Genomic DNA, 26,610 nt, shown 5'->3' with positions numbered 1-26,610 from the left:
ACATAGCAATGTCCCTTTGGGATGTGTGCATAAATAAAGAATGCCTGTCCCTTCATTACCACACTTGTTGAATTTATTGTGTCTCTCTGAAAACTGTACCATGTGAGAAAGAATTTTATAAACAAACTGGACATAAGTATTGCTAGACATATACTCAGACCTGAGACTTCATAAAAGACTGCTTACTTGTGAGGCATTATTAGTGCTAGGGCTTGAGGTAATAACTTGCTATATGTTTGGTAAGGCAAAATAAGGGGCCTTATGACTTAAATTGAAACTGTGAAAAAACAAAAGGTTCAAATGCAATAAACTTTTGTTTTTCCTCATTTGTTATATTACAGTGCCATGAAAGGTCATTTCTTTTATCTTTTTAATCCCTTGCCAATTTTAAGTCATCATCACTAACCAAGTCTCTAAATCAATTCTTGGCATATTTAGCTAAAATGGTGTCTACTGTTCCATTATATCATTGATTGTTTAGCTTGCTTGTATGGAGCTTAACACCATTTTTCAGGACATCATAGACTTTACATGGCAGCCAACATATTTATTGGAAGAAATCAACACACATAACGCTACTGGCAAGCTTTCTCATATACACACATTGGTTGGACTAGAGAGAGTTGATTAGTGATGTGTATGCCTAAACCATTCTATAATCCAGGGCCCCATGATTGAATACAGCTTAAAGAAATTAACCCTAATTCAATTTCCTTGTTGCATTTAAATCATAACACCCACCATGCAAAGTGACACATGTCTCAAGATTTTCAAATTTGTATATGTTTTGCAACTTTTAATTCTGAGTTGATGCATGTGGATGTGGAAATTCAGTTACTGAATCCTTAGCTACTTATATAAGGAGCTCTCACACTGGTAAAAGCATGCAATTGGGATTGTATTTGCAAGAGGGCAATTAATTGTTCAAAATACTGTTTTAGCTAACTACATATGCGAAGGGTTGATGTATAAAAAAGAGGATCAAGAAATCCTAGCTGGTAAAGATAATTGTATCCAACTTGACAGAAAGTGAGAAGGCCTTTTAATTTTGTACAGCAGTTTCATTAAGGAACCAACTATAATACCATTAGAAGTTTATGAGCAGCAAAAACCACATTTAGGACCAACTAGACATCAAAACCATATGCATAGTTCCATTTACGGCCAACCAGACATCAAATAGGTCATCTAGTGAAAGCACAATGTCAAAATGACCAGCCATCTAGGAGAAGTAGCAAGGAAGGGGTTTTCCAGATGCCCATTAAAACAGCCATATTGGAGGTTAGATTGGCACTATTTTCATTTACGTCCAACTAGACATAAGAAGTCTTTCACTGATATGACGATTCATTCAGGAGAAGTAGTTATACCAAGATTTTCAGGATGGCCACATTGGTGGCCTTATAGGATGTCTGTACAGCACCATAATTCTCATTCAGGACCTGCTAGACATCAACATAAGTATTTTGTACACATGTTGACACGCTGACACAATTATCCATTCAGAAGTAGCGATAAAAAGTTTCTTAATATGGCTACTGTGGCAACCACATTGTATGTGTGAGTGGCACCATCTTGTTTTTTCTTCCAGATATTTTCACACAAATATCATATTTAAAGATAACATGAATTCATACAAGATCTTGTCAGTTTATTTCATAACAGATTTTTCCCTCATATTAATATAATCTTTTGAAAACATTTATACATTATAGTTCTAGAAATTTTTCATGCTCTCAGAAACTATTAAAATCACAGCAGAAAGTGTTATGTTATATCTTTATTCAGCACTGAAAAATATTTATGAACTCTTAAAGTTTTTTCCCCTATATTAACTTAATTTAATGAAGATTTTCAGACTATAACCTTTCCATTGGATTTATTTTTTCAAACATGGCGTAAAAAGTATGTTATAGTAACCAATTTTTACTGTGCCTTCACCATTGCAGAAATCTCTATAATCAATTTCCTAGTAAAGAAAAGCCAAGAAAATAAATGGACAGTTAATATTCACTTCAGGATCACAGACCTGAGGCAAATATGTCATTGTTAAATCAAACATTTTTATTGTGTTTCCTTAGACCTAAATATATATATATACTTGCTGTTACTCTAAACGAAGGCTGGTGATCCAGTTGATAACCTTTTGGGGGTTTTAAGGATGTCTTTAAAATTAAGGCCTTAAAAATGTTGAGATCTTATATTAAAAATGACAATTTGAGCCTTGCAGATTCATGTCCACAGGTGCCCAAATAAAAAAAAAAGGGGGGGGGGTGCAAGGGGCAAGCTTGTTGGTGTGTTATAAAATAACTGACTTATCATCGGTGTGCTGACAGGTGATGTGTAATTAAATCACTGTTGTAATATTAATAATGAGTGAGTCTGCACAAAGGAATTTCATACAGCTAAACTAGCTCAACAACTAGAGGCAATTAAGAAATATATCCACATTCGTGATTCTGTCAAATGGCAGATACAACAGCATCAGGAAGCTCAAGTGGCATTTACAGAAGGTAAAGAGCCGCTATACTTGTTATCTTTTTAGGGATGTGCTTGGATTTTGCCCTCAAGCTGGAGCAGTCATAGGATATATAATAAATCGCCACGGTCGGAATTTATCCCCAAGCTGGGGTAATCGATGGGTAAAGTCTTATCCACAGTCGGGGTTTTATTCAAGCTTCAGGTGCAAGTTTTTGTGCATCTCCATGCCCTTGCATAAAACACAGTTACACGTTTTTTTATATAGATATTTTTCAGTTGTAGACAGGAATAATAAGTATTTGCGAGTGTTTGAAATGAATGGGTTCATTATGAATTGAGTGGCACTACATTTCAAAAGCAAAATTGGATTGAAATGCAAGAACTGTAGTACGGAATTAGTGTTGGTTCTGGATCGTAGAATGGAATTGTGTGTGTGTGATTGGATTTTTAACGTAGCTTGAATAATTTTTCAGTCATATTGCTACGATGTCTGCAGTGTGGCAGTTTATAGTGATGTATAGCACTGGGGCATCATGCTGCAAACATGTAGTATGATGTTGCACCCAGTCACATTATCCTGACACCAGGCCGGTCAGTCCTAACACTAACCTCTTAATGCTGAGCGTCTAGCGAGGTAGCTGTTAATACCATTTTTGTAAGTCTTTGGTATGACTTGGCTGGGGTTTGAACCCATGACCTCCCGCTTCTGAGGCGGACGCTCTAACCACTAGGACACCGGAGTGGTCAGAATGGAATTGTAACAATTACAATGGAAGCAATTTGTATTATGCTTGTTGGGGCATTCCTCACTGATGGCTGTCAGTGACATCATCATGGGAATGTGTAACAGCCACATTTTGTAAGAACAAGGTGTAGTTGGTGAACAATACAGACACTTTTCTGCCATTTCCACTGGCATCATCTCATATGATGTTATTTAAAAAAACTTCCTACAACATACTCACAACATATAAAACCTATATGCAAATCTGATGAAAGCTGCTTGTGTTTCTGAAACACATATTCCATACTGGTGGCAAGAATGTCCAAATCTACATTACAAAAATGAAAACATTACCATCCATCTAGGAGTTGCAAATGTATGAAATCCTCTTGTTGGGTAGTTTTACTAACAGGCTTTACAGCAGGGCCTTCCATTAGATTTAAATGTGGCAGGTAAGTTGACAAAGTAGGGTGGGGGGTTGGGGGGACCTACCCCAATGGGGATAATTCATTTTTTTTTTAAAGTAGCATGGTGTAAAGTAAAAGTTGATGGGCTGATAAGGAATCCACTGAATTTACAGACTAAAGGTTCAGACATTTGTTTTTAAGAGAAAAATGAAAGAAGGAAACAATACAACAGATATTTTAATATGACTTTAATGTTTATTTTCTAGATTTAATTAAGATTATGAATCAGAATCAGTCTCCAACTCCACTGTAAAGTTTATCTATTACTTCTTCTGCTCAGGCACCTGCAAATTAAAACAAAATTGTAATGCTTAAATAAAGTCATATCATCTCAGCACTAGTTACATATGCAGAAGTCATGTTAATCAGCATTATAAAAATGTATGAAATTTTCTTCACTGCACTTGTGCTTCCCTTACTATCGTTAAGCCATGATACAAGATAACTTTGCACTTACTTGTCATTTCTGGCAAGTGGATGGTGCAATCAATTTGCACAAAGATGAATTTATTTCATCCAAATATTTCATGTGAATAAAAATTCCAAATGGAGGCACTTGTCCGATCAGACAAGATATATGCATATTGTAGTTAGCTGGACTCTAGCTCTGATAGTCCTGGGCAATAGGATAAGCTGATTTTGTTATCAGTTTAGAAATGCATCCGCTTTGCAAATACTATGCTTTAAAAGACGAAACTGAATCCAATATTGATGAAATAAGAGTCATTTGGATTACCTTGTTTTTTATCATTCTGCGTTGGTTGGGTGCATATTTGAGGGTCTCTGATATGGTCTCTTCCATTCCATTTGCCTTTGCTTTGCCATTAGTTTTCAAGCAGGCTTCTGCATGAGTAATACAATGTTTTAAAATAAGTTTCACAACAAAGGATGCATTGCATTTTTCTAAATGCCAGCAATAATCAATGGAATATTTTTAAAACATGTACTTTGAAATGTGTCTCAAGTTACTTTATCAATTCATTTAAAAATCTCTGACAAGTCACATGAAAAACACAATTTAAATCAAGCCATACTTACTTATGAAAGACTTTCTCATTCACATCCTTTACCTCACACAATAAATATCAGCAACACCAACATTAAATTCACACAATCAGTACAAAACCTAGGTGTTACTCTGGACAGTACTCTCACATTGCACCAACATGTCATGAACATATGCAAGGCTGCGTATCTTGAGCTGAGACGCATCAGCTCCATTCTCAGATATCTTTCAGTTGATGCCACTAAAACACTTGTGTGTTCATTACTGCTTTCAAGACTGGACTATGGTAACTCAATTCTGTCTGGTTCATCTTAATATCTACTGCAGAGACTTCAAAAAGTTCAAAACATAGCTGCTTGGATCATACTTAGAGTACCACAATCAGAGCACACCTCCCCGCTGCTCTGTACCCAACACTGGCTATCCATTCGATCCAGAATCAAACACAACATTAGTTCTCTGTGCTACGTTTCACTGACAGACTCTAGTCCAACATACCTATCCGACCTCACCTATGTGTACACACAAGCAAGATACTTACACTCCTCTTCCGACAATCATATACTCATTATTCTCACTATGAAAACAAAGTCACATGGACAGCATTCTTTTGCATACCAGGGCCCAGCAACATGGAATGAATTGCCCACTGAACTTAGACACAAAGACGCAGTGATCCCATTCAAGAGTGCTCTCAAAACTACTTATTCTGACTACAAAAACAAACTTAATGACTTAATAATGTTAACTACCTTAAATATTCTCAGCATGTTTTTTATGTTTTCTAATTTCATGGTGTTTGTTTTTGTAATCATATCATTGTGTATGTTTTTATGTTGTCTAATGTTGCAAAGCGCTTAGAGCTTCTAAAGATTAGGCGCTATACAAAGTCCTCATTATTATTATTATTATATTTAGCTTGGATGAATATTTTTTAAATCAGTGGCCATAACTAAAAAATGGGATTTTGTTTTATGATCATAAAAGTATGTTGGACACCATCCATGATGTACAATGCTGTCTGACATTTCTATGCACCTAAGGTTTCCATCTCAAATATTAAAGCAAAATGCATACCGAATTTGACAGATTGATGAAAATAAAAAAAAGCAATGCTTACCATTTGAAAAGAGGCAATTGTCACTAGAATATTCTATTCAAAATGATATTAATTTTGGACACGGGGATACCACCCCCATGTTTTCCTGACTCGTGATATGTCGGCCTATTCTGTGCACAGCTTTAAAAGATGTAATGTTTATCCATCGAGCTATAGAAATGAAATACATTTACTGTAGACTGTTTCTGTCAGCAGTTAAGTTGAGTAATTAGGTCAGGTTTATAGCTAGTTTACAAAATTCAATGTAGAATGCCAATAAATGACAAGATGTATTTTTGCAAACTAAAGTGATCTTGAAAAAAGATTAGTAAAGTTTAACATTTTATAAAAAATAAGCTATTATGTGGAAAAGAAACAACAATGAAATAGGATGCAATGTGTTTACGTCTAGTTTTGGAAGGTACCGTCTCTAAGGTACCGTCATAATTGTACCGTAGTTTAATGGGTGGAAAGGCCATTGAAAGGTAAGGGCAGTGCGGAGACCATCGAGTATGTTCCAGAATAGCTGAATCTTTGTAGATACATAGATCCATTCGTAACTTCAGTCCGCAAGCGAAACACTGTACTTCGTATCCCAATCCTGACTCGGGTCCGAAGTAGACAAATCCTGTTCTAGCTAAAACATACGAAGAAGGTAATCCTTCCCTATCCGTAGGCCATTTTTGAAACATGTCCAATCGACGGGCACAATCACAATAGTCAGGTAAGAAGACTGGAAAATGGTGGGGTTTGAACTTGGAGTTCTCACTGGATTTCTCACTCGATTCTTGCTGCGGCGAAGTCATCCTTCTGGTGGGTGGCTATCCTCTTACAACCAATGTTTTATACCGACATGTCCATACGGCAAAGTAAAGTGGGTGGGAAGCCGCACTCGCTTCTGCTACACGATTTGATAGACTTTTTCCAAGGGTCGACTGACGATGTGGTGTGTGGGTAAACGTACAATCTTGTTGGGTTGATAGGTGGTCACTATCTCTAGACTGCAAGGCTTCTTTCAATATGCCAAAGTTGACCACTCGACTGGTACGATAATTCAGAGTAAGTCCTTTCACTTTACACTTCGTGTGCACTTCTCCTTGTTTGGCCCAGTATTCGTAGCCGTAATTTTTGGGACCACCACTAGCGAAACTTAGAATCTTGTCATCGGGGTGCTTGTCTGTCCAGGCTCCTAAACGGTCTCCTTCGATGTCAGGGTGCTGTTGACTCGGGTGATCGATATAAATGCAACTGTCCATGTCAAAGTACAAGACACGTTCCCCTAACAGTTCTAAAGCTTCGTACAATTTTAAGCGAGCATGAGCTGTCATGTAAGTTGCAATGATGACATTTCCAAAGGGGTCATCTTCTACAAAGTTCAGATCTTCTTCGTAATTCACCAAGATCAAATCCTCACGAACGACGTCCACGTGTTTCATGAATTTGGCTTTGTCGTGAATCATCTGAAAGTAGCGGGAAGGTTCGGTCAAATACTCCGTCTTGGGTAAACACGGTCATTGTGCCATTTTACCCCACAAGCAATTTAACATCACTTTGGCAAACGATCGCCTGCCTTCGTTTTTCTCAATGTGATCTGAAGTAATGCCTTCTTGTGCCCAGAATTTCTCTCTGAATGTCTTTTGGTCTTCGGGAGTGTGACACCAGGACAGATAGCCACTGGCTTCTTGCTCAGTTTCAAAAAGGCATCCACGTAGTCTGCGAAAATGCCTTTCTGCGTGGGGTCACCCTTGTGGAATTATTGTGTCTTGGGAAAGTGGCAAATTTCGTACACTTCTAACAGTTGGTATCCCATGTTCAGAGCTTTGAACAATTCTACGCTGACCCATGTCCCCGTCAAGGCCCGTTCATCCTGGGTGTGATGACAAGGTTGATCTTGGTTGCACGTTTCAGCACAAGTACGGCACAAAGGAAACATAAGTTTGCTTTGGCAATGGCGAGGTAAGACGGGATGGTATAGGTTCGTGGGAGGCAAAACTTTGCACTTGATCAAGCCTTCGTATTGTCGAATGTTTTTTAGGTCGATGTGTTCGGTGAACAATTGTGGGTGCCCTGCAGGAAAGCAACAATATTTGCACACGTAGGGATACAGTGAACACACGTCCAAGTATATGATTTCTTCTCCTTTCTCTTCGTCAGCTTGGTACAGCAAACAGGTGGCACTGGTCCTTCCTCCGTACAAACTATTACTTGGGTTCAGGGGGTCCATGAACTGGTAACTTTCCATGAGGCGTTTAAACTCGGGATCGGTGTTCAAACGGTGATTGTATTTGTGTTCCCACATTTCCACCACTTGGTATCCTTCCTGTTCTAACTTTAGGCGTGGCTGACAAATGGCCTGGTACAAGTCTTCCATGGTTCGTTGTAAGAACTGATTTTTAGTGCCGCGGTCAGGGTAACAGACGGGACATCTGTGAAATAAGCAACCGTTAAACTCGTACATGATCTTGGGGTTTTCTAAGTCCCAGCCATTGACCGAATGCATTCCGATGATCTTTCGCCCTGTCCGTTGCGGGCATGCTGAATCCATTTGTCTTCCTTGTCGCACAAGTAATGCAACCAGCATGGGGCTTTGACCGAGTATTGACGTTTGACATAGTTGGTCATTTGAGGACTGATGACAGCCACAGTGTTTTCAAGCATGAATCGTTGTCGGTAGACTAAGGAACACGCTTTGGCAATGGTGCAAGCCTCTTTTAAATGATCAACCCCTCCGTGTTCCATGAACAGTTCTCGAAATTTTCCACAGCATCGCCGTAAAATGTCCATGTCGGAACGACGATACTTTAGCATTTCTTCCTGAAAGTCGAAAGGGTCGGAGGCGTGAGCCTGGTACCAAGCGTAGAAAGTTTCTCGTTCGGTACGCATGTTGTCAGGGTCGTAATAGTGAGCCTGAGGCAAATGGGGTAGAACGGCGTGTTGATTGGCTTCTGTATTGAAAAAGTGTGGAAAGTACCCTTTAGCCATTTCTGTCATTCCAAACATTTTAGGCATTCGACTCAAAGGCATGGCTAAGTAGCTCATCGAATCTTTAAACTGCACTTGTCCCACTTGCATGAAAATGATTTTGGCTCCGTTCAAAGTGATTTTAGGACGCTCGATGCCACATTCCGTATAACATCTCAAAAGAAACTGTCCATCATATCCGGAGAAATTGTGAGCCATCACCGTGGCATGACAATGACAATCTCCATAATAATGTTCGATGTCCTCTTGGCTCCACGTCTTGTCGATGGGGTCTAAGACCCATTGTGTGAAATCGGCTAGTGTGTTCGGTCCTTGAAAGATTTTTTCACGCCCTCCAGGAATCTTACTGCAGTGAGGGCAATAACTCAAGATAGGTTCTTGAATCACTTCTCGCACGCTCGATGAGCCACGCAGAAATTAGGAATGTGAATACTGATCTCTTGCATGCATTCGAAATCGAAAAAGATGAAATTGCCTTTCTTCTTCTTGTGACCATCCTCTTTCTCTGGTTGGGATTGGTATTTTTGTATGTAGCATTGGTGTTCCAAGTCCACAATGCAGTGACAAATGTGACATTTTTTCTTTCCTGAACATACGTGTGCCTTGGTACTGTTGATACATAGACCTTGTCCACACATTGGGCACAATCTCAGGAGTTGACAAGCACATTTCTTCTGTGAACCTTGCATCTTCAGATGTTGTTGGTAACAGGCAGGGCTGACAAATGTGCGCAGACAAGCAGGACAATGCACTGGTTCTTGCCCTTCGCTCAGACAGGGTTGAGAGGCCAAACATCCTGAGCATTTCGATCCACAATGTTTGTGTTGCTCTCGATTATTATAACCATCATAAGTCACATTTCTCACAGTAATATTTGTATCCCAGGAATCCAGTGATAGTGGTAATGGTATCGAAATGGTCATCGTGATGATAGAGGTGAATGTATTTTCCATCCTTAAAGTCTTTCCCTCGAAACAACAGAGACCCGCGCACTTCTTGAGGGTGCACTTTCAAGGTGTATCGTGGAGCTAGGGCATCTTGCAATTTTTGCATCTCAGGAATGCCACAGGATGTGTCTTTGGACAGGCATGCTTGTTGTAACAGAAGTTCTGCTTCATTTCGTTGTTTGGCTCGGTTCGATTTTCGAATGTTCTCCCAGGCTCTTTTCCATTCTACCGTGTCGTTCTTGTCGGCATAGGTTCATCCCACCACGATGGCTCGGGCTAAACACATGTGGTCTTGAAAATTGTTAATTTGGACAAGACTTGTTTTGGTAATGCGAAGGTTGTTGACCAATAAGGTCTTTCTGCATCGTCCGGTCCCTTGAGGAGAAGAGACGTGGGTCATGTCCAGTGTGGCTTTTCCATCGGTGATGTCAAACTGGTCATTAGATTGTTGCACGTGTTGAATCTTGTCCATGACTTTGGAAGTGGTCAATTCTGCAGGGCTGCTAAACTCGATCCAAACAGGGGATTTCAAGCCGTCATGTTGTATGGAAAGTCTCAAGCGATCATCTTCTTTGGGTTGACATTGTCGCTTGAGTGTGGTGAGCAAAGAATCCCACATGTCGGTGATGAACCCTTTTGCTTTCTCTAACAGTACTTCAGACTTGAAATCTTTAAACTTCACTGTGTATTTGTAAGCCGTAGTTCTAAATTTTCTAGAGGGACGCTTTTCCGTCTCTCGAATGTCATAGTACTTTTCAGGGTTGACTAAGGGTGGTAAACTTTGTTTAGAGGGTTTGGATTCTGGTTCACTCATGTCCTCTTCAAAATCACTGGCATGAATTTGTGCCAAGACTTCAGCCCTAGTACGAGGCGATAGATCACGTTTCTGCCTCTTACTTTCTTCTTCTTTCTTCTCAAATGAATTGGATCATTTCATCTCGATAGCAAAAAGTCAAATGACTAAAGTTTAAACACCATGGATTAATTTATAGTCATAGCAGACCAGCGTATATAAAGGGTATGTGTCTTGTCCTTTCACTATTCATTTCACTCTCAAACTGAGCACAACAATGGAAGAGACTACCAAGATTGAACGTTTCATCAGAGCTTTGCGAGGGGTCATTAGAAAATTCTCTTCAGACCAGCCGAGGGACTACTCTCCTTCCTTTCAAGATAAAAGTCAAGATACTTGCTATATCTGTCAGAAGAAAGGGCATTGGTCTTCAGAGTGTCCAGACCGTCAAAAAAGAAAAAAAAGGGGTTAGAAGAGACAAAAGTCAAGATACCTGTTATTATTGTCAAGAAAAAGGACATTGGTCACCAGACTGCCCAAAAAAGAAACAAGAGGAGTCAGAAGAAGAGAGGGATTCTTCAGAGGAAGAGGAAGAAGAAGAGGAAGAAAACAGACAGGTGAAGAAAAAGAAACAGGAGAAGAAAAGAAGGGAAGAAAGTGAGGAGGAAGAGGAGGAAAAGACTATGACGGTGAAGAAATTAAAAAAACAGAGAGTGAACAATGAGACAGAATAAGTCTATGAACTTTTTAAAGTGCTCTGTTGTGAATTGTGAATTGTAAATATTTATAAAAGAATAAATTAATTATAAAAGGTAAGTGTCTTTGGGTTTTGATTTTAAAATAAGAACCTACACTCACGCACACTCATACACAGACAGGTACTATTGGGTAAAATGTTTTTTTTTAGTTATTGGCAATTGAAAGCCTATCTCTTTTCGAGAGACGTGGATGGCCCTGAAAAGGGCCTTTTTTGGTGTAAGGGGTGAGTTTAAACAATCAACTTTAACTGTCTTAAGCCTTTGCCATGGCCAAGGCCTACTTCTGGACTGCGTACTGTTGATGATGATTTCGTTGAAATCACTAAGGATGGTGCAGCAGGCGTAGTCACAGGGTTGGAGTGTTTAGCTTGGGAAGGTCGTATTCTCTTCGGCCGTAATAAAGAAGTCTGATACATCTGTTTCAGACTTCTTAACTAAAATGTCTAACAGTACCGTGACCGTTTGATTTTGACACCCTTGTTTCTTTGCTGCTGCGTCTTCTTCTTCTTGTTTTTTTCTTACCTCTTCTTCTTGCTGCTGTTGCTGTAGGAGAAAAGTTTGTTCCGCTTCCTTTTGCTGTTGTATAAATTTCTCCAATTCTTCTTTCTGTCTCTGTCTAAAATTTTCCATGTGCGGTAATGAAGGAGAAGGTGACGAAGGTTCAGGAACAAATTCTTGCAAGGTAAAAAAATCCACAAAATCCCAATTCACCTCTTCTGAAAGTAAGTCTGGGTTCCCTTGGGTAGTCTCCACCATCAGTGCACCCAAACTGATCGTTTTCTGAGTTTCCGTCATGTTGAAAAACTGTCGCTTAGATTGACTACGCACAGGCGCTAGCGAATCTATATAGACTATGTGACGTCACAGACTGCTCTCTTCGGATTGGACGTAGGCTGACTGAATTTTGTAACGCGTGTTTGGATTGGTCAACAAACTCAATCCGTTTCAATCCTTCCTCCCCCTATAAATAAGTACAGTTCACTGCATTCCTTCACCTGTTACTCAGCACCCCAACATGTGGACCGATGTACAATCTTCAACGCTTGTGTCTTCGATGATGTTCCGGACGGACATATCAATGTATGTTTGATCCAACTGGACAGTTATCCACAGGACAGACACCAGCCTGTGGATGCGAAGAATCTTATGTGGAGCATCAAGGATGCCTCAAAAGAGTCTTAATCTATGGTCCTGCAGTCAGGCACAGCCTAAGGTCAAGAAGAAGATGTCACAGATGCCCTTTATGTTAAGGGTATATTAACATAAAACCAAAGGCCCTTTTCAGGGCCATTCCTATCTCTCGAAAAGATCTTGACTTTCAATTGCCTACCCCTTTTTTTATTTTTTTGTTTAAAAAAATAATAAAAAAATAGAGACCCCTCCCTGTTTCAATTTTCGCCTGTTCCATTTTCATAGACCCATCAGGTCGGGACCTTATTAAAATAGGGTCCCGACCCTGTTCCATTTCCCCTAGTCCCAAGACAGTCCCACGATTTATTCCCCATGTTCAATTTCCCTTGTCCCTAGAGTGAATAGTTTTTTTTCTTTCTCCCATGTTAAATTCCCCTTGTCCCTAGAATGGATATTTTTTTTTTTTCTCCCATGTTAAATTACATAGTCCCCAGAGTGGATATACCCTTTTTAACATGGAAGTTCCCTAGTCCCTAGACCGTCCCTATTCACTACTACCATTGTCATTACCAGCCTGAAACCAAATTTAATGCCATTTGTATAAATTCATTTCAAATAAATATTATGATATAGTTGAAGTGTAAAGTCAAGCAAGTATTCTGTTTGCAGATTTTACATTTTAGATATTATAGTAAAGTCATATTTTCTCTTGTTTAGTAAACTTTATTGCAACTGGTTCCAAAATAGTAAATCTTATTTAATGTTCATTCACCAGAATAGGTATTAATACAATCCCGAATTAACTGTATGGTACTAAAATATACCCTGATCTTGTGTGAGATTGTAATATACAGAACTATACCTCAAGACAACAATAATATATTGAATTTATATTGTATCAAGACTGTCATGGTTATGAACTCCAACTTTATTCAGGTTTTTTCATAATAAATGATCATCTTGTGCTATGGTTGAAAAGAAATCAAAGTTCAGTTTAACTCCATTCTCTCCACATTTGTAAGTTGTTAAGAGGCATACTCATCCTCAGTGTTATAGTAAAATGTAATCTTATTTGGATCAATCTTGGTGGTGTAATATATGAATGGAGAAAGAATATTATCATCCAGATTAAAATATGTTTTATTCAGACTCTACTAAAATTTTTAGTTGGATATGGGTTACGGAGCCTGATGTGTACGAACAAAGCAATGTGTACCATGACCTTTTTAATTTAACATTTTAAACTCCTGCAGAAGAAAGAGATTTTTTAGATCCATTAATCTGTATTAACAAAAACATTTCTTCAGTATGATTTTCAATTACTTAGTATTGACAAAACTCATATTTTAAAGTTGTTGTTTTTTTGTGTTTGGTTTGGCCTTTTATGGTAAACCAACACAAGTAAGTTATTTAGTGCCAAGGCACTTTAAGTATAGTGCCTTGCCCAAGGACACACCATGGTAGCTAACCCAGGTTGGTCTGATGGTAGAATTTGAACCTACCTTATTTCACAGGTCCAGAAAGCTAACCACTGAGCCACTACAGCTCCCCATCTTATAGTGGAATGCTGGTATACTTTATGATCAAGAAGGATGGGTTGGGGTATGCATGTTGCATCTGAAAAAAGTGATGGAATTTTTGTTTACATAATATTTTAGTCATACAATATGAATCATTTTCTATAGATTTAAGATGTATCAGATCAAGTTAAGAAAAATCATATATTCTGTTTCCTGGGAATGTACTCAAATTCACTGTTATTGTTTGATTTTTTGGTAGTAAGCTTACTTGGTATTTTTTTCTTTTTAACTTGAATACCTAATTTGTTAACATCCTATTCTAAATCTTCAGAGTTCTGTCTATTAAGTGACAACTGTTGATACATGTAGGGAAGTTTTTGTTTATATCTTTTGATTTTTGTGATTCTGGAAGTTGCAGTATTTGTTGTTGTATTATAACCATTTCAGTAATTTAATGAATGCAGAGTATACTGCTCTATAAATGAAATTTAAGTGAAAATGATGTAAAAGTATGTTTCACTGCAAATATAAATTGTTTAAAATAATATATCATTTATCATATGACTATTCAATTGTGGTAACTAGTATTCCATCCAATATCTATATATTAAAATATGTCTTTTCATACAGCTGGTGATCATTTAGATACAAGTCCAATTGAACATAATCAAATTATCAATGCAGGTGTTTTTATTAGTAGTAGTATTGCAAGTATAAGTGTTAGTATTAAGATTTCATATACAGGTATGATAAGTGTATCATAATGTTTAAATGATGCTCCTTGTTACAACATAAAATATGTTCATTGAAACAAATGGTTCACTGGTAAATTGGCAGCAAAGGTCTTCACTGAATTATGTTGCATAAACTATTTTACAATAAAACATATATGATGCATCTCAATTATGATGAATGTGAGGAGGAGGATTAATAATAATGCAATTTAAGTTATCTTCATAACATAAGTTCTAGCAGATGTGTAATTTTTATGTGGTTCATCATCAGTTTGAAACTGGTCTGTGATTTCTGGATCTGGACATACCTGGTCCCCTGCTGTTGTGCTGCTATGGTCTTTACAGTTCATTAGGATATCAGTTACACTTGGTTTACATTTAGAACCCCATGGGATGGAATGCCCAGTTTGAAACTGAGAGAATGGTTAATTATCCATAATATAACTCCTGCAGTTATTATTAGGTTTGATATCAAGGTCTTTCTTTAAAAGCTTTTCAACTCAGGTTCTGTTCTACCATACAGATAAATAAAGTCAAATTCAAGGCTTTCAGATTTGTCCAGTTTGTTTCATGTGTTGCGGCAGACAGACTGTATATTGCCACTGTACCATATAAATATCAGTGCTTAGTCTGCTCTCAGTTGCTGTGGTTTGATTAGTTACAAGTGTCATCACATGTGACTAATTATTGACCAATGTAATGAAACTTGTATAATTAGAAGGCTGTATTTAAAAACTCTAAAGATCTTAAAAAGAAAATTGGATCGGGGTAAGTAAAACCTTTTACTTTGACCATTTGGCTAGAAAATAATTTTCAATAAGTTTAAATTGGATAATAGTAATATAATAATTAATTACACAAATCAGAATAAAAGCTATTTGCATATCCCCTTACAGCTGTTGCTTTTTCATAGTACTAAGTAGAATAAAGTATAGTTAAGACAGATAGCTTTAAGCTAGAATTAAACTCAAATAAATTGCAAGAAATCAAAACAAACCCAGGATTAAAACTAAAGAAATATCCCGTCATATACACCTTACATCAAATAAAGAAACTCAAGATGGATAACAACAAAATTAATGTCACATCATCAAATAGTTATCTCAGCTGCCTGGTCAACCTAAAGGCAGATAAACTAAGGCAAACTTACTCCGAAGCAGTCTCATCCCCCCTAAGAGAAAAACGACAGATACAGTTCTTAACGCCAATTTTCAACTCGACCCCAACTGACTCGATGAGTAGACTCTACCTGTCACCAAGCGTAAACGAGAATGTGGACAATCTACCGAGTAACCGCAAAACTACATCCGACATGAGTACCCAAACTGAGGAACAATACTCAACAAGCACAAAAACAACCCAGACCACGCTGGTTAAAAACACTAGCAGCCAGGGGACTCAAACTGAGAACCTACTAGATGAAACAGAACGCCCTCACCCTACCACAAATAAAGCAGTCACACACGACTCAACAAAAGGTAAGAATAATAGGAAAACCAAATCCCAAATACCAGTTAGAAAGAATAAGGAACACACTAACTGTCAGAATACAAGACCCAGCAAGCCGGTTATGGACAACGAAACAAAGTCAGCTAAAGAGACAAACACCAGGGGAAAAAAGACCAGTCTGCAAAATATCCAAAACAAGAAACACCCCGCTGAACTGACTCTCTTCGTCAAGGGAGTAAATTCCAAAATAACGAAGTTAGCCTTTAAAACCATAGCATGGCAATTGAACAAACATCACCAAGGAGAATTCACGCTTAAAAGCACTAGAGACGACTTGCTTATAATCAAATGCACCACTGAACAACAGATTGCCAAATATATGGAAATTGAAAGAATAGACCAAATAAATGTTCAGGTCACTAGACACAACAGAACAAAACAACACATAGACCCAAACCCCCCAAAAACACACAACAAAGGAGTCATATACGTATCAACTCAAAATAAAACCAATGAAATAGTAGACTACATAAGGAGTAAAGGACAGGAAGTAGAGAAAGCAATCCGCCTAAAAACAAGAAGGGGAAAGGATAGCACTGCAGTGGTACTCTTTTTTTAAGGGCGCCACCCCAGAAACTATCAAAATAGCCGAAAAACTCGAGGCTAAAAAAATTTTTGCTTTCAAAAACAAACCACGGTTCTGTGGCAACTGCAAAAATTGGGGGCATTACTCTAAGAGTTGCGGAAACCTATTCCGGTGCAATCAATGTGGTCTTCACCACCCAGACCGGAAAACATGTAGCGCCACCAATCAGCACTGCGCTAACTGTAGTGGTAACCACAAACCAAACCACGCAGAATGCCCCAGGGCTCTTAGAGAAGCCCTAATAGTCGAATATATGATCTCCCATGGGGTAAACTATAAGCAGGCCAAAACAAAAATCAGGATACCAAAAACAAAATAAATAGGTAGCACCCTCACTGGTAGGAAACACGCATAAAACGAAAACAACAGTAAATTAAACAAACTATTAAGACTTTTTGCACTAGAGATGGATTCCAGAGCAGAAATCAAAATATGGCAATGGAATGCACGCGGCCTTAGGGCCCACGCTGACCAACTAAATAACAAAATACTTGAACAGGAAAGAAAACCAGATGTTATATGCATACAGGAAACCCACCTAAATGATACCTCACGTATCCCAAACATCATAGGCTACAACACCAAATACCTAAAGCATCGATCCCCCACAGCAAGAGGAGGGGGGTTAGCAACCTTTGTTAGAGATGGAATTACATCAGAAATGCATAAATTAACAGATAGTAGACCGCCCAATGACTTCGAAATACAGATAGTCAAAATAACCGCTCAAACTAAGCAGGTACTAATCGTTAACCTCTATGAAACAAATGAGCAGCGCAATTTAAGTGCAGACGAAACAATCAAAATGATTAAAGACTGTGGAGAATGGGTGGTAATATGCGGGGACTTCAATGCGCACAATGAACTATGGGGGAGTCAAAAGACGGACATTAAAGGAAAAATTGTAGAAAAATGGGCACAAAAATGCAACTTAGTTTTTCTAAACAACGGAATGCACACCCGGATAGATGACAGAACAGGCCACACATCAGCAATAGACCTATCTCTATGCACACCAAGATTAACAGGCATTTCTGATTGGCAAGTTGATGAAAGCGACCCTATGGGAAGTGACCATTACCTTATAAATATAGAAATACAAATTAGAATACCTCAAAATAAAGCGTCCTTCACACCAAGATGGAAATACGAACAGGCCAACTGGATTAGGTTCAAACAGATAGGTGACTCAATCGACCCAGAAACCATATATCACCGGGACATTGACACCTTTAATGACAAATTAATAGAAACCATTAACACAATGGCCCAAGAAACAATTCCTAAAACTAAAGGAGTAGCACCCAAACCCACGGTGCCCTGGTGGAATAATGAATGTAAAATAGCAATTAAAGAGAAAAAAAGAGCTCTAAACAAATTCAAAAGAACTAAAAATAATAGGGACTTTAACTACTACAAGGAAAAGGAAAAAACTGCCAAACAAACTATTATGATAGCTAAACAAAACTCATGGAGAGAATTCTGCTCAAAACTAGATATTAACACAAAATCGAAGGAGGTGTGGCAAAGAATTAAAAAAATGAGAGGCAAAACTAAATCAATAACCCCCAACATACCTGGACAAAACAACAAACATAAGGCAGAATTATTCGCAAACTATTTCGCCAACATGTGTAGCAATACCAACTTAGAGGATAAGTTTAAAAATCATAAAAGGCAATTTGAGGAAAGCAACTCTGACAACATAAAGGAAGCAGGAAATAATGACGGCCCACTAAACCTTCCGTTTACAGAAGCCGAATGGAGAAAGGCCCTCGCCGGCAAAAAGACCACATCCCCCGGGGAGGATACTTTGGGGTATGAAATGTACAAGAACCTACCCAAAAAACTTGTCACAATTGCACTTAACCTCATTAATAAAATATGGGAAACCGGTACCATACCTATAAGATGGAAAAAGGCAGTAGTGGTCCCGATTCTTAAGCCTGGAAAACCCTCAAGCGATATAAAATCATACAGGCCCATATCACTAACAGACAATATATGTAAAATAATGGAAACTATGGTAAACAACAGGCTGAAATACCATTTAGAAAGCAAAGGACTACTAGCTAATACACAGAGCGGGTTTCGCAACTACCGAAGCACAATAGACCAACTCATGAGACTAGAAACCGCTGTCAAATTAGCATCTAGAGAAAAATTTTAAAAATCCAGATATGTTACAGCCATCTTCTTAGACATGGAAAAAGCATATGATCTAATGTGGACTAAGGGACTGATAAGTAAATTTAAACCATATGGAATAACTGGCAATATATACAAATTTATTGCTAACTTCCTAACCGATAGAAAGATACAAGTCAGACTAGGACAAGACTACTCCGAACGATACAAACTGGAAAATGGCACGCCACAATGAAGCGTAATCAGCCCAACTTTATTTAATATAATGATAAACGACCTGGAAACAGCGGTAAAACCCAACCACCTTGACTTATCCCAATTCGCCGATGACAGCGCCGTATGGAAAACTGGCAACCCAGCCAGCAGAGAAACGACCAAGCACTTACAAAAAGGACTAAACGATATAGGAAATTGGACAGATAAATGGGGATTTAAATTGTCACCTCTAAAAACAGTAGGCATAGTTTTCAATCCGGGAGGTGGCCACCCCCCACCCACTCCAAACTTAACCCTAAAGGGGGTACCCATCAAATTCGAAAAACAAGCGACACTCCTAGGTATGGTATTCGACCACGAACTCACGTGGGCAGCTCATATCCAAGAACTCGTAACGAAGTGCAAACGAGACATCAACCTCCACAGAAACCTCAGAGGGGTGAATTGGGGGGTTGATCAAAAAACACTGGTTACCCTATATAGAGCACTTATAAGAGCAAAATTGGACTACGGTTGCCAGGTATATGGAGCGGCGAACGCCACGTTACTAAAGAAACTAGACACAGTCCAATCAAAAGCGCTAAGGGTATGCACCGGCGTCCTAAATGGTACCCCCACACAAGATATCTTAATAATAGTAGGAGAACCCCCGCTAGACCTAAGGCGGAAGGAATTGATGCTGCGATACTCGACTCGAATATCAATACACCAACCCAACCACCTCACGCTACAAGCCCTCTTAGCATGCGACAAACCATTCGATACAAAAGGAAAAAATAAAAAAATACCTAGTGGGAAAATAATTATAGAATTAAAAAGGAAATTTCAAATCGCAAATATCAACCCAGAAAAAATAAGGTACTACCCAAACCCCCCGTGGACCTGTCCCACACCACAAATAGATCTTAGCTTACGTAAACTAGGACAAAAACAAAATGACCCGATAGGACTAAGAGCATCAATACTAACGTACATTGACAATAAATACGAGACATACATGCAAATCTTCGCAGATGGATCAAAAACCAAAAATCCAAATAAAACTGCAGCAGGGATAGTGATCCCAAAATTAGATGTCGCCGTTGGAAAAAGACTCCCAGACCAATGCGCTATATACACGGTAGAATTCATGGCAATACTAATGGCATTAACATACGTCAAAACATACCCCACAACTAAGGCAGTCATTCTAAGCGACTCTTACAGTGTACTACAATCGTTAGCAACAGACCAATCCAAGAGCAGACCTAATATGATTAATCATGCAAGATCGCTACTTAAAGAGATTGAAAAAAACAACAAACACGTTGAATTCGTATGGATACCCTCTCACATCCATAATCCCAGGCAATGACAAAGCAGATGCAGAAGCAAAAAACGCCACAAACGAACCAAAAGCCCAAAATATAGCATACAGCGTCACTGAAATCAATAACATGGGACAAGATCAATGACATGTGGCAAGAGCTATGGGAAAAATCGGATGCAAACAGTCTAATACACACGATGATGAAAAAAGTAAGTAGAAAAGTCGAAAGTCCGACCTTCAAAAATCCATACGATATAACAATAATAAATAGAATAAGAACAGGTAAAACACTATTGGCAGGATGCGCAGGGAAACACATAAAAAGGGGACCAACCGAAAACTGCCCCTACTGCCCAACTCCAGAAACAATCGCACACTTAATAAATATATGCCCCAAATACAACCAGGAAAGGGCCGAACTAAAATCTCAACAGGAACAAATAGGAGAACGGTGGACATACCCGGAGTTACTTGTGGCAAAAAACAATAACATAGGAATGACCTATAATAACATCATGACATTCATTAACAAAATAGGCAAAAGGGGACAAATCTAAACCGAATGAAGGGTTGGGTATAAAGAGAGACCATGTAAAGAAATTAAAACCAATAAACCTAAAAGATCGAACCAAAAAAGAAAAAAACCAATCAAAATATTACAAATCACTGTTTGGGAATTGTGACGGCCGGCTCGGGCTAGTGGGTTCACAGACCGACACCGCCGCTCATAACCCGAACAATAAAAACCAGATAAGGACGAATATTACAAAATCACTGTTTTGGAATTATAATGGCATGCTAGGTCCCGTAGGTTCAAAAAAAAACAAAAAAAAAAGAAAAAAAGGAAAAAAAAAAAACAAAAAACAAAAAACAAAAAAAAAATATTAAAAAGTAAGTCAAAGACCAGTCAAAATATTACAAATCACTGTTTGGGAATTGTGACGGCCGGCTCGGTATCGTGGGTTCACAGACTGGCACAGCCGATCATAACCCGAACAATAAAAACCAGATAAGGACAAAATATTACAAAATCACTGTTTCGGAATTATAACGGCATGCTAGGTCCCGTAGGATCAAAAAAAAAAAAAAAAATATAAAAAAATAAAATAAAAAAAAATATACATTAAAATAAATCACAAATAGCTAAGCTAAACAAAAATAACAGGTAAATAGCCAAGTGGTCAAAGCGAAGGGAAACAAAGGCAATCAAACCACCTCCCTCGAAGAAAACATCTCACGGCGAACATGGCAGTATCAAAAGGACGAGAAGACCAAAATAGAAACGGACACGGGATAAGGCAGAAAGAGCTGAAATAAAGAAGAGCAGGAAAAGGCACAGGATGAAGTTAAACGTCCTAAGGCAGTAAAAGAAGAAAGAACAGGACACTTGCAGACCTTGGGGAATGAAGGCAGAAACAATGAAAAGAGTATGCCTCAAATAATCAAACCACCCCCACCCCCCAGTATGAAAAGAATTGCCTTCCCGAAATCAAACAAAAGAAATAAGGCCACCCCCCCCCCACATCTACTTATAAGTGTGAATGAGAAAGTGAGCGTGAATGTGTGTTGTCGGGATATGTGGGAAAAGCAGAAAAACGAACAAAAATGTCTATAGCCATCACACAAATATAGCATACACACTCCCTACCCACCTTTTTTTTCTTTTCTTTTCTTTTTTTTTTTCTTTTTTACAAACAAATTTTACCACATAGGGCTTTCATTCTGACCCACGAAAGCCCTCTTTTGACCAACAACTTACTGGCCCTGAAACACACTGATTGGTTTAAAGCCACACGTACGAAATACTTAACCAAATTGAGATCTCCAAAACAAAATAAAGGGCTACTAAAAGCCTACTAGATGTGAAAAAATTTTCGGAAAATTCAAGTACGCAAAGTACACAAAATTTAATAGACCTTACAAAAGATAGGAAAATTCACAACTCAGGAATATCTGAAGCGTATGTGACAATCACATGTTTGGCAAGATAGTACAGGAATAGCCCAATAAATATAGGGAACTGGGCATTGATTGCAACGAAAATTTCATAATACTGCTGCTGGTGTGCTTCGGTTACTGCCTGAAATGAGAGAGGAAGGAGATGCAGGATGCAGAAACAGACCACCAACGGAGTACAACGATGGAGAAGGTTGCAGCGATGAGAGCCTGGGCGGGACCTTTTGGGGCACCTGGGCTTCGGCTTGCTTGCTTGGGGGCATTGTATAAGTTAATCGCTAAATTCAAAAAGTACACAAACGTGTACAAACTAAACAGTCGCACATACCAAAAGGTGCACGTGACTTTAATCCAATGAATGAATGAAATGTGTGCTAGAGGGTAGGGTTAGCAGTTATACTCCCAATTATGTTTGTGATGAGCAAAAGCAGCTGCACAAATTTGAGCTTTTAGTTTGGTTCTGGTAGGGTCAAAGGATGCAGGTACATTTTACATTCATTTTTTACTAGAAATAGCTATTTTCAATATTTTTCTGTGACAAGGCAACTAAAAGAATCAGTATGTGCCTTATGCATGAATAAAGTTCACTAGTACTATAACAAATTAGCATACTTTTCATCACCCCTCTACCATCAAGATTTTTTTATATTTACCTCTGTAGCAGACACAAATAAAAGTCGGCAGCTCATTTGCAGACTAAGTTACGCATATGATCTCCAATGCTCATCTAACTGTGACAGGCAGTCACCAACAAGCCAACCTATTTCCATGCCTAACTCAAAGTAAATCTGAACCACATTATAGATTTAGCTTATGTGTAAATTTATAAATGCTAGGCTTGTGATAATTAGGTTCATGCCTTCTACCTTAAAAATTAGAGGGATGTCAAAATACGAAACTATCCAGTGAGACCTATGATGTTAATTTTAATCCCTATGGGATTTGTGACATAAAAAACCCAAATGCTTTATGTATTAAAAGGTAACTAATGGGGGCAGGATCTGCAGTGAATCAATGGTTAGTATGCTAGACTCCTGATAAAAATGTTTGTGTTAAAATCCTGTTATCAAGTCAACCAGGTTACCTACTGCAATGTACCCTTGCCTTACTCCAATTCCCTCAGTACTCAGTAAACAACTAGTGTTGCTGTACATAACAAAACCAGTCCATATTGATTTTACATATTTTACTAAATCCTGACAAAAATAATTCTCTAAATAAAGAATGATTAATATGTGATGGTCTCACATGTAATCAAACTCTTCCAAGCTTTTAATGATATGAACCGATTTATCAATGTTTATCAAATTTGCATGAAAAACTATTTCTTATTTGTCATCAAATATGTTCAATGTTTTGATCATATAAGCATTTCTGCTACATTAGATCAAAATAATCTTTTTGTCAGAAATAGAGCCCTTATAGTATTTGCAAGGTCAACCAATCAGATGCAGAATTTGAGTTTAATATGAATGAATATTTTTTTTACAAAATTGCTCTTTTGCTATATCTTGATGAGATAAATCTATTCACCACGTCTGATGAAATTAATGAGAAATAGTTTTAAGAGCAGTAGCAAGAATGGCTAGTGAGATGTAGAACCACCACATTATATGCATAGATTTTGCTTATAGCCTCAGACATACAAGCAAATAATTAAACAAGTCAGATCTAAATTGGATCATAAACACTGTTGTGCAAATCATAAGAAACTCTGCCAATCAGATGCAAGGTCACTTCACCACCATACCTTTATCACACTCATAATAAGCATCATTGTGAAACTTGACTCTATAAGCCCAATGGCCAAGCATGATCAAACTTGAATCAGCAGTAGTGGTTATAACCTCATGTATTTGTATGCATCTTCACTTCTTCAATCTAGATATCATTTATATAAGCATGTATTCTACGTTTAGTAAAAACTGCACTACATGTATAAATATTGCATGCGGTGGTAACATACTCAGATGAAAGATCACCTTATTATTATTAATGGTTAACACTCATCAAACTTCAAGGACAACTTAATGATTTTAGCCTATATTGTGGAAGTATGGCTTTTAGGCTGGTTAAAAAACTCAACTAATCTTATACATGATCACATGTATATACTTGGATTTTGCTCATTATTAGATTTATCCAAGATGTTGATTTAAGCCCAAAACCAAGTTTTATATAAACAAATTGATCAGAACTATGGACTCCAAAGTAGCTAATTTCTTACTGTTGAAAGACAGAAGGGGATGTGAAATAAATAACACACTCTGGACCATTACATAAACCCACTTAGCCTTTTGACCAGTTGAGATAAAATATCAACAATAATGTTAAATAAGATTGATAAATTATGTTTTCTCACATTACCTCTAGCCCTTTTCAACATGGATGGTATTTTTCTTCCACATATGTCAGCTCTTAATTAGTGGCCCTTTCCCATCATGAATGTTGTAGGTGAAACTCTCAGAATTAGGCTTTTTAATTTATATCTGTAGAAGAAAAAAACTATTGGTCTGCATATATCAATGTCACCATTTCTGTATTAGATTAAAATACCATATGTGTGTGTGTGTGTGTGTGTGTGTGTGTGTGTGTGTGTGTGTTAATTTTAGAATTTAAGCAAACTTGTCTCCATGTGTTTATTTTAAAACTGATGATGATAACACATAACAGGTTCAATGGATAAAATGTTATTTCTTACTTCTTACAACTGCTCATTATATCTGAATTTACATTCAATGTTTGTTTTAATTAACATATTTGGGATATTGGGCAAATTATTTATTTTGTAGTTTATCATTATATCATTTACCAGTCTTTTATCATTCCAATATGTAATATAGTACCATTATACTGACTTCATATTCTATATGATATCCCAGCAATACATATTAAGCAGATAAGTGCAAATAAAAATGTTCAGAATGTAAAATTTACTCCAAGCTCAAAGAAGATCAGCAAAAGATAATATCCAACAAATTACCAAACAAAAAGCGAAGTTAACGCAGTTACCTTTATTATGACGTCTCCAACACCAACGGTACTGTACAGCTACGTCTTCTGAGTTTTACCGTCATCTTGTCTTTCAAACCAGAATTAATTTCTTGAGCTCTTACAAAATGAAGAAACTTTTAAATACTATAATTTAAGCAGCTTCTTTACATGCCATCAGATAAATTATGGCACAGTGTTATGTCTGTCAGCAAAACGCAACTTCACATTTGGACGGCGCGCTGTGTGGGCATCGCCGACACAGCAACTGACATGAATTCTCTATTAGCAGACAATGATTCGGAATAAATCCTTCGCAAATCTAACATTCTCGATTTTTCATAGTTCCACTTTTCATTGTTGCATCTGTTTGATTGTACAATTGCTAATGATGTTCAATGAATCAACTTCAATTCATCTGCTGTCTGAAATCCCGGTTCAGTTGGTATTTTCTTCCGCGCATGATGCCGTGTAAATAAAAGATACGGTCGACATTCAAAGTGGTTTAGGTTAATTTATTATTTTTCTTTATTAAGGTCATTTGCAGAAAGTGTTTCGCTAGGGTGAGAAAAAAAATATAACAAAAAGAAAACTTTCTTTTCCAACGCTAATACTGTATATATTTCAATTTGTGATTGATGCTATAAATAAAAAAAAATGATAATAAAGCATTTTAGCCCGTGGCTTCGGCACGGCACTCGTTTTTGTGGGTTTTTTAAAATGTTGTTAGTGTTGTTTTGGGGTTGTTTTTTGTGTGTGTACCACACTAAAAAACATACCAGGTATTAGGCCTAACGTAGGAAAAGAAATTATCCTCTATTTATTACTATTCTTACTGTCAAATGACGCAAAAGTGATCAAATTGCTATTAAGATTTTGTTTTGTATAACACTTACCGCTCGTTTTCCTCGAGATAAAGCAGCCACTTCAAAATGATTATAAAATCTGTGACAGATGAAAAACGTGGTTTAAATAATTCGTAATCGCCTGCCTTAAAATACTGTAGGAATTTGCTAATGTATTTCATGGCCCTAGTTTGAATAGATACCAACGATCATGTATATCGACCAAATTTTGTATATTCCTGCCCACAATCATGTATTTTGTATTAAACCGTATATTACACGAGCGCTCTGTGGCAAACTCGGGGGGGGGGGGGTCTCTATTATACCCAGAGGCGTAGCTATGATATTTTGCGCCCGGGGACGAACTATAAAATTGGCGCCCCAGCCCCCTCCCCGTTTAATCACATT

At 37.8% G+C, this 26,610-nt stretch overlaps 1 long non-coding RNA gene across 1 annotated transcript; it reads right to left on the bottom strand.

The window, feature by feature from the left end:
* Positions 1-3,845: 3,845 nt before the first annotated feature.
* Positions 3,846-26,397, bottom strand: LOC149800774 (uncharacterized). The gene is made up of 5 exons (XR_016420422.1): positions 25,379-26,397; positions 24,734-24,855; positions 13,891-14,005; positions 4,409-4,515; positions 3,846-3,956 (listed from the first exon to the last, which is right to left on the bottom strand). It is a non-coding gene; the product is annotated as an uncharacterized LOC149800774 (long non-coding RNA).
* Positions 26,398-26,610: the final 213 nt, after the last annotated feature.

The sequence above is a fragment of the Sinohyriopsis cumingii genome, chromosome 4 (genome assembly GCF_028554795.1).
Source record: "Sinohyriopsis cumingii isolate HCF-2022 chromosome 4, ASM2855479v2, whole genome shotgun sequence".
Taxonomy (NCBI): domain Eukaryota; kingdom Metazoa; phylum Mollusca; class Bivalvia; order Unionida; family Unionidae; genus Sinohyriopsis; species Sinohyriopsis cumingii.
This window is presented reverse-complemented; position numbering and strand designations above follow the sequence as displayed.